This window comes from Pygocentrus nattereri, chromosome 24 (assembly GCF_015220715.1).
Source record: "Pygocentrus nattereri isolate fPygNat1 chromosome 24, fPygNat1.pri, whole genome shotgun sequence".
Taxonomy (NCBI): domain Eukaryota; kingdom Metazoa; phylum Chordata; class Actinopteri; order Characiformes; family Serrasalmidae; genus Pygocentrus; species Pygocentrus nattereri.
Window position 1 is genome coordinate 18,337,816 of NC_051234.1, and position 10,319 is coordinate 18,348,134.

Here is a 10,319-nt window from a genome sequence, read left to right on the forward strand (position 1 = left end):
TATATATATATATATAGATAGATAGATAGATAGATAGATAGATATGATTAGAGAAAGATTGCAAGAATAACATTTAAATTATTATGAAACAGCATCAACAACAACAGCAAAAGCAACAACTATAACTAAATTTTTAACGTTTAAAAAATTGTTACATCATTATATAGAAAGGAATACGCTTTGAACATGTAGCAGAATGTCCTCATGATACCTGGAAATTCTGTATTTTATACCTGCAAAAATTGTAAAATTGTATATAGCATGACCCATAATGAGAGCGTGGCTCTTGCGTGCTATATAACATTTTTGCAGGTATACAATATACAGTTTTCAGGTATTTTCTTACTTCAATTAAAAACTAACAATAAAAATCGAACATGAATTACACCATTGATTGGAACGAAAGAAGACAAGGTGTCCCAAAATTTAAGGCGGGTGGTTTATTACTTATCCTTAAAATCTAAGATTCTCTGTTTGGGCCCACGCTTCAGTTACTCACTCAGAACTTATACTTTCCGTAGTAGTTACAAAAAGCATAGAAGTAATTAACAATTAATAGTAAATGCTGAGTAATTCATAGGCGTGACTGAAATTTCACAGTAGATGCTAAATAATAATGTTTCACATTATTAAACTGAAAAAATAAACCTGCAGTTTTAGCTTAACTCAGCAGATGGCGCTGTTACTAAATAATGTGAGTACTTCAGTTCGCCACCAGCAGATGGCGCAGTGCTTGAAGGAAATTCAGGTCAAAATGCTTTGTAGTTTTAATATTTGATAGCAGGGTGATGGTGTTGACTCCATATTAGAGTTAAACCACTAGGATAGAAATATTTAACGTATCACTTCTGTCTGGAAGCTGTGAAAAATAGATTTATTTAAGACTAAAGTTTTGTTCTGTATTGAGATACATCAAGAAGATCAAGATAGATAAAAACTCTTTTTTTACATGAGGGGTATAAAGCTCTCTGGCATTCGGCCGTGAAGCAGTGGAGCTGTGCTCTCCGGAGTGACTGAGCTCCATCTAATACCTTTGGGAGGAGTTGTAGTGGTCCAGAACTAATCATCCAACATCAGTACCTGACCTCACTAATGCTATTATCATTTTTTTAGAGTCTATTTAAATTCACAGCTTTCCTGTTTGCCATCTATTCAAAGTTGTTGTTACACCATGGGGTCTGAGAGTAACACAATTTTTAGTACACTGTATGTCCTGCTGACTTGACTTGATTGTGGTTAATTGCAATCGAATCCTCACAGCAATGTGCCAAACTAGTGTAAAGCCTTCCCAGAAGGGTAGAGAAATGAAACTCCCCACACCCTTGATTTTAGAAGAAATGCTGGTTTTTACAATATTTTGGATATACAGTGTGAATTTTAATCAGTGCCTCTGTGATCAGATGCTGGAAAGAATATACATGTAAATCAAGGAGTTGTATGTCTCTGTGAGGAACCTAGTAAGGCCCTTTGCGAGGAAGCATTTGAGGCTGTTAGAAACTGAGACGGCAGATACTTCGTGCCATCTGTTCTCGCTTTTTATTGACTCCTCTCAATAAAACGGCTATAATTACAGTTTTCTGGGTATTTGCCACTATGTGCATTTTTTTCTGTCATGTATTTTTTCTCATATGCTGTCATAAATCTGAGAGAGACAAGATCCAATGCAGAGCTAATTGATAAAAAGCAACAAGTATGGCTGTGTTACTGAAAGGCTGCATGTTGGTTCAATATCATAGTAGTTGATTTGCTGATAGCTGTATGTTTAAACACTCTTATATTCTGTGTCTTTCCTCAAAATTGCCAGTGGTTTTACAAAGATTATCTGTGCAGTTTGTCACTTATGAGCTATTATGATATTGTTTGTGGAGTTTGTCACTCATGGAATATTGTGATGTCATCAGTGCAGCTTACTTATGGGGTAATGTGATGTCATCAGTGCAGCCTGTCACTTATGGGATTTTGTGATGTCGTCAGTGCAGCTTGTCACTTGTGGGATATTGTGATGTCATCATTGCAGCCTGTTAGTTATGGGCTGTTGTGATGTCTTCAGTGCAGCCTGTCACAAATTGACCATTGTGATGTCTGCTGTGCAGTCTGTCACTTATGGCCCATTATGAAGCCATCACCGCAGCCTGTTACTTTTGGGCTATTGTGATGTCATCAGTGCAGTTTGTCACTTAAGGTCCTTTGTGATGTGGTCAGCACAGTTTGTCACTTGTGGTCCATTGTAATGTCATCAGTACAACCTGTTACTTATGGGCAGTTGTGATGTCATCAATGCAACCTTTTGCCTATTGGCCACTGTGATGTCATCAGCGCAGCAAATTATGTATAAGTCTTTATAATATGATTAGCGCAGTCTATCACTTATGGGTAATTGTGATGTCATCAGTGTAGGGAGCTACTTATGTGCAGTCACCAGTGCCACCTGTTAGTTATAGGCTATTGTTACGGCATCAGTGCAGCATGTCACTTATGGTCCACTGTCATGTCATTGGTGTATGAACCACTGAAGTTATCATCTTTATAAATACAATGCCTTTAAAGCACCTAAGCTATTTGCTCTCTCTCTCTCTTTTTTTCTCTCTCTCTCTCTGCATCTCTCTCACTCCATCCATTTTCCTCTGTAAACAATCAGTGAACTTTCATAACTCTGTTCCTGTGCTGATCAAACAGAGCCACATATTGCCGCAGCTTTAAAGGTTCTCACATTTGACTTTGCTCTGAGCAGCTGCCTCGCACTATTTTAGGGAGAGCCAGAGGCCAATGACAGGGGTACCATTACACACACACACACACACACACACACACACACACACACACACACACACACACACACACTTTGAAGAACAGTGCATGGATTATTTTATCAACTGTCCTTATGACTAATAAGCCCCATTAAGAAGATGATTACATTAACACTAAGTGTCAGAGCTACAGTGAGTACATGAGACTGAATGAGTAAGATTAAATACTCAGATTTAATCAATCTGTCACCTCAGTATGGTACTGCACACACTCTATGCTTTATACTCTCTTTACTAATTATAGGCATAGATTAATATTTACCTGAAACCCATTCATATTTTCAAACACTATTGCATTTGGAATCTCTGACGTTGAAACTGTAATTATGAGTAACATATAGAAGCCGATTTTACACCAGGTAGACAAGAAAAAAAATCTAAAAATAAAAGACTTTACTTTTGAAAATAATGGCTCACGTTTTTGCAATATTAATTTCATATCTAAAGCAATTACTTTTCCAAACATTGGCTCAATAGTTCAAGAGAATGACTTCTCAAAACATTGACTTTACATCTCAAATATTAGCTCATTTATTTGGAAATACCACTTAATATCTTAAAATAACTTTTTTTCTAATATTGACTTCTTGACATTTTGAGAATTGTAAGTAAGTAATTATTTCATTATTGTAAGTCAATGTTTTGAGACAATAAGTAATTATAAGTTATAATTCTAATTATATGTGAATCTACATAGTAAGTTCATTATTACAAGATGCTATATCAGCATTTAGAAATAGTAAGTCAGTATTTTGAGACAATTAGTCAAAAGGAGAAACCTGGAAGGCATGGGCTTTCACTGAATAATTTGTGTTTAATTTAGCCTGGATAAACCTGGTTGTGATGAGTTCAGTCCTGATTCTACATATTCTTTTTAACAATGAGCCTCATTCACCAACTGCTCTTAGGAAGAAACATCTTAAAACCCACTTTTGCAGTTATCACAAAGACGCTGTCGTTGAATCTGCACACACTCAATAGCAAAAAGGTGTGAACAAGTCTGCAGTTTAAGAAAATGTCATGAATCTGACGTGTTTCTTAGCACCTTCTGAATTGTTTCTTCTCTGGACTGCTTCACATGAAGGGCCGTCATAGCAGTAACATGCATAAAGGGAAATCCATCTGTCCATCCATCCATCGTCTAAACCGCTTATCCTTCTGGGTCGCTGTGCTTAAAGGCACACTCTGGCCTAAAAGGAACATGTAACCTTATTACTATCTTCCTACAGTTGGGATGTAGTCATCTCTAGAGTGAGATTTTCAAGATTAAAGACTGGGAAACCCTTCTGATGATGTGTCTTGAAGGTGGGAGGCACTAAAGTGCTTTAGGGTGGATACATTTTTTTTGCCTAGCTGGCTAATGGAGAAGGAAGGCAAAGAGCTGCCAGAAGCCAAATATCATGCTGATTTTATTGACCTCTACATCTATGGATTTCTTAGTCGCAGCAGCGACTTCAATTGATGTACAATGTATTAGTGCAATGTATGCTGGGTATTGTAGTGAGACGAAGCTGAAGTATACAATGCTGCAATACAGAATATTATGATATATTAATAGCTTATTAAATGGTAGTTTTAGACAGGAATGCCCTTGATTAAAACCAGAGACATGGGCAGTGGGTAGTGGTCAGTCAAACTGATGATGCATATTTTAGGTTCTCCTGCGTTTCTCTCTCACAGTGAGAAATGAAGCATGGTTTAAAGGCAATTTTACCACATCGTGTTTTTACATCATTTTTAATGAAGTGTGTGTAAAGCCTTCTTAGCTTATAAAAATTGCTTAGTTAACGTCATTTTTAGTGTTAATGATCAAAATAATCAGGTTACTGAATCACTCATATGATGGATAGCAAATACCCTACACTCAGAAAATGATTTATGGCCAGCATAAACATTACGCAAATATTTTACATAAAACCTTTTTGAAAAAACATAAAAATCTACTTATTTATATTCATTAGAAGCAAACCAATTTGGATAAATCCAAAGCTGATTTGATTGAATTGTATAAGACCTGTTAGATTTTTCCACTAAATCTTATTAGGACCAGGATTTTGCTTCAGCTGGTGTGGTGGACATGAAATGGCTCTTTTTATTTTTACAATCTCCAGCTATCCTTTGTTGTTCAGTGCAACTGCAATGAAATAGTGATGCACATTAACTTAATTTGTGTTTTTAATATTTTGACCATATATTATTGCTTCATTTGGCTTATTTTGAGAGATACTGTAGACAACAGCAAACTAGCTAGCTAGCTAGCATCCTTGCTAGGTCTGCCGTCATGTTAACAGGTACTAAAGGCAGATTAAATAAAAAAGGGGAGTGATTTATTGTGAAGCGTAGTATATAAAAATGTATCCCATTAATATCCAAGACAACAGTTCATGGTTTTTGTAACTGTAGGTGACCTCAACATAGTAGCGTGGCATGAAGCGACCGATAGGGTTAGCTAGCTAACTGGCATGATGGTTAGCATGAGAGCTGCAACAGAGATTTTACCACTCTGGAATGTGCTCCGGTTCTCTCAAACGCTAGAGGGCGCTCCCGAGTGGGTCCAAAATGGATGGGTTGAGCTGGAGCATTTGAGCAAAGTAATAGTTTATTAAAGGCTTAAACATTTTTAATGTGAAAGAATGCAATAATTTCCTGAGCAGTGAATATAATAAAACAGCTGTTATATTTTTAAGAGCGTTCAAAATCGAGCAATAGGAGTTTAAAACGGCGCTTCATGTAAATCCATGACGTCAGTGAGCGCGAACAGCCAATGAGCTGCTCCGCTCGCCAATCAATCATCACTCTGTAGCAGCAAAGCCCGCCCCCTGCTGCCCAAAACCCATTTACTGTAGAAAAAATATATATATATATATATATATATGTGTAAGATTTCTTGAAATACATCCTTCTACTGGTTGCACCGCAGCCAGTTTATGTTGTGCACATAAACATTTGCTTTAATTAGTAGTTCAGTTGTGAGTGAATAGAAATTCTAAAGCAGGGAATTTGATCACACCTGAAATATAGAAGGTTATGTTTATTTCTTTCACGTTAGACTTTAAATGTTTACGTGTACATTTTTTACATTGAGTCTTTTAGTGAGACTTAACAAATGCTGTTCAATACAGTTTGGACTACAATAAATGTTTGAATTTAACATATATTGTCATTTAATAACATTTACACAGTCTAAGTAATTGTGCTGTGAATACAGAAGGTGCTATTAACTCTTTAGATATAAATGTCATGTAAAAAAATTGCGTGAATCCTACAAGCACTTCTAATTTAAACCTTATTTAATTCATTCAGGTTTATTGAACATGATGGAGAAACATAAATTATAATAGCATTTTTTTACATTGGATTTATGTATTTAATTTGAATGGAAAATTGTCATAATTAAAATACATAAATTTAATCTTTTGGGCTTAAATTTTTTTTTTTTGAGTGTAAGTCTGTGTTTGAATAGACAAAGTTTTTGCGAATGAAGATGAAGTATGTAGCTTTTTTATGTAACGATTGCTCTGTACAATGGAGTAAAAAGACTACAGATCAATGGAGCAGCCTTTTTGGCCGTTTTCTGTATGTACAGTACAGTGAGAGAAAGCCTTCTCATGATTGGTCAGACCCTCTTTAATAAATTAAGGTCAGCAGGACATCTCTCTGTGAAATCTCCCAAGAGAGAGGCGTGGCAAAGACAGCATTATATCACATTGAATAAAACTCAGTCAGCCTTTTCAGCCTGAAGCAAAACCTGGGACCCAGGACACACACTGCGAGACTAGTGCTTATCTTTAGATGCAAAAGAGCTCCATAAATCTTTGCTTCTATAAGTCTTCAAAATCCAGTCTTTATGGAAGATGTAATGACATTTAAAGATGAGATTCCTAGAAACTAAATGTAAAATTACTACAAACTGCAGTGTTAACACATTTTAATGGATTAATAAAATAGTATTTTCATTACTTTTACTATGTTTTCAAAATTTGGACTAATATTTGGACTAATTTGTTAGAGGTACAGTACAGAACAATTGTTGTGAAACAGAAAATTAGCAAAGTATTGACTTTCGTTTAAGTACAGCGTTAATGCTAATCTATAGACGTACAATGAGGTTCAGGATCTGATTCTAATATTTCTAAGTAATATTGACCTTTAGTTACAGTGTCCACCACAAATATTGACACCCCTGGTGAATATGAATGAAACAGGCTGTAAACAACATTCTTTGCTTGCTTTTCCTTTTAGATCGTTCATTAAAAATATTGAGCTTGATATTTATATTTTTATATAAATTTTATACATGACGTTCAGTTTAACAGAACGTCATGGCTGACTATTCGCGTTTCTGATCACTCAGTTGAACTTTAAAACATAACATCTGAATGGGAATATACACTGTTAGAAATAAAGGTACCATGGAGGTACATGATTCATTCATCAAGGTACAAACAGTGTAAACGTTCCCTCAAAGGTACAACAGTGGTTTTAAGGTCCAGTTTTACCTTATATAAGTATTTCCTAGTGGAAAAGTAGCTATTTATATCTTTTGGCACAGACCGATTTGAGAAAAATATTTCCTGACAAGATTTTGTTTTTTTTTCTTTCATTCATAAATAAAGTTGATTTTTTTGTTTATACTTGGAATAAAAGATCAAAAGGATAAGCAGTTAAGAATGTTGTTTATAAATGTTTTTGCTCATGTTCATCAGGAGTGCCAATATTTGTGAATGGCACTGCTTTTCTGAAAAGGTCCTTGCTGTTTTGAAATGAAAGAGTTTGATGTAGTATGTAAACATTGTCTAAATCTGAATATTAAGTTGCTAATTTTGAATTCAGATTTTGTGTAGCCACAAAAAATAATTTACAGCAGTTTAACCCACCCGTACTGTAGGTTTCAGAATGGACTGCTTTTTGAATGAAACACAGTGCACGACAGCCAGTCAGACCAAAGATCATTTACCTACTTTTGTCTTGAAAGCACAGTAACAAAAACAGCCTGTTTATTCTAGGGGATAAACAGAGGCTGGAAATTAGGACTGTTTTTGGTACATAATTTACAAAATGTTCTATTATCACTGACAGTGTGTGAACTCTGCTGAAGGTGGAGTGGTCGTTTCTTCTCAGAATAATTGTTATCTTGAAAATATGTCTTGTGCCTCAGATATTTACTTTATAATTTCATTTTACAGTAAATTAGTTCAGGCTGGTTTATGTTTATGAACAGAGACCTACAGATCCCTATAGTAAAGGAAACTCATCTGTGATCTGTGAGTTTAAAGCAAGTTTTTATTAAACTTAAACTTTTGTCCTTATGATAATTTTAATATACATCAGTGTCGGACTAATTAATGTCATTCTATTAAAAGATTTGTATACCAAGAGTGACACTGGAGGATTTTTACCTAACATGAGTTGATAAAGGAAGAGTCTTGTTACAAAAATTGTAATTGACATTATTGGCATAATGAATCTTTCAGTACTTTTACTTTCAATATTCAATTACATTCGAAGGCAAATACTTTTGTACCTTTACTCAAGTGGAGGTCTAAAGAAAGGACTTCTGCCTTTACTGGAGTAATATTTTAACTTGGGCATCTCTACTTTAACTCAAGTACATGATTTGTGTACATCATCCACCACTGATTGTAGGTGCAGTACTGTAGGTCCCAAAGCTGCCTCAAATTGGGCTGTTATGCTGATGTCTCAGTGCACATTACAGGCTGCAACTGCCAATTATGAGCTCCATTCACATCTGAAATATAACGAAGTGAAACTCCAAATCTTGATTATTAAATATCATCACTCGGGTCTGAATGGCTTCAGCTCAGCTCTGTGCGCTGGATCGAGTTATGGAAAGCATGGAAAGAGGATCTGTCCACTACTGATGCTTTTTTAAAAAACACACAGCCAGTCGTATCCTTTCACTGCTTACAAGCCTTAATCTAATTTTAGCAACACGCTACAGGCGCTATTTAGCCAGTGGTGGAGCCCCAGCCTCTGATGAAGTTTAAGATTACACATGTGAAAGCAACTCTTTAGTATCAGAGCTCTGCTTTAGACTACACGTCTGCGTGTAGTCATGGAAAAGTAAATAGCTGGCAGTATTTTAATGTGGCGAGGTTATTTATTGCATTATATACAGTGCTAGAATGCTGTCTCTGCTATCAAGTACTAATAAGTAGACAAACACTAATAAATCATTATGTTGCTATAAAGAAAAATGTAGAATTATCTTCTTGTGATCATAAATCACCATAACAAGGTTAACTCAAGTTAGGAGTTTGGACAGTACAGCGTGTGATGTTTTTAAAGAACGCTACCAGTTCTCCAGCGGAGTGTAGCAGGATGTTCTGGTCCTGAAGGAGGAGCTTGTGTAACCTTACAGCTCAGAAGAACAGATTAATCAGTGGAGACATGCCGTGCCTACAGGCCCACACATACCTGCAGAGGTGAGAGTAACAAATTACAGCTGATCTTCTTATAGTGCTTGAGTGCATTTTCCCTTTAACATGTAACTAAATCATCTTAACAGTATAGCAGTATGAGTAGTATGGTAGTACACTGGTAAGGCTCTGTTCAGGGACGTTTTGTGTTCATCAAGGTAGGCAATTTTTTTACAGGTGAAAAGTATGTATTAGTACCTTTTCAAAACCTTAAAACATCATAAAATAATTTCAAATGTTGTGAAATGTAATACAGACAATGCAGTCGTGCTTGTGTATAAAATGAAGATCCAGGAGAGGCCACGTTCCTGAAGAGCAAGGATGGGTCGAGGGTCTCCATTTTGCAACATTCCTCAACAAGTACAAGAATTTTAGGTATTTCAAATTTTAGGTAGTGCAAAATAACATCAAAACATTGAGGAAATCTGGATCTCTCTGTGTAAAGCATAAGCCCAAAAATTTTATGCAAAGACATATATTTACAAAAAATCATGGTTCCCCATTTAGCAGCACTTCAGTAGGAATTTTCAGTTCCACTCCGGCAAATCTGTATTTTGGAATGCAAATTCAGCCTGATGAGAACATGGCAAAGCTCTGATAAACAAAACCATAACTGATAATGGATTAATAGTTTGAAAATACACTGCTCAAAAAAATAAAGGGAACACTCAAATAACACATCCTAGATCTGAATGAATGAAATATTCTCATTGAATACTTTGTTCTGTACCAAGTTGAATGTGCTGACAACAAAATCACACAAAAATCATCAATGGAAATCAAATTTATTAACCAATGGAGGCCTGGATTTGGAGTCACACACAAAATTAAAGTAGAAAAACACACGACAGGCTGATCCAACTTTGATGTGATGTCCTTAAAACAAGTCAAAATGAGGCTCAGTATTGTGTGTGTGGCCTCCACGTGCCTGTATGACCTCCCTACAATGCCTGGGCATGCTCCTGATGAGGTGGCGGAGGATCTCCTGAGGGATCTCCTCCCAGACCTGGACTAAAGCATCCGCCAACTCCTGGACAGTCTGTGGTGCAATGTGGCGTTGGTGGATGGAGCG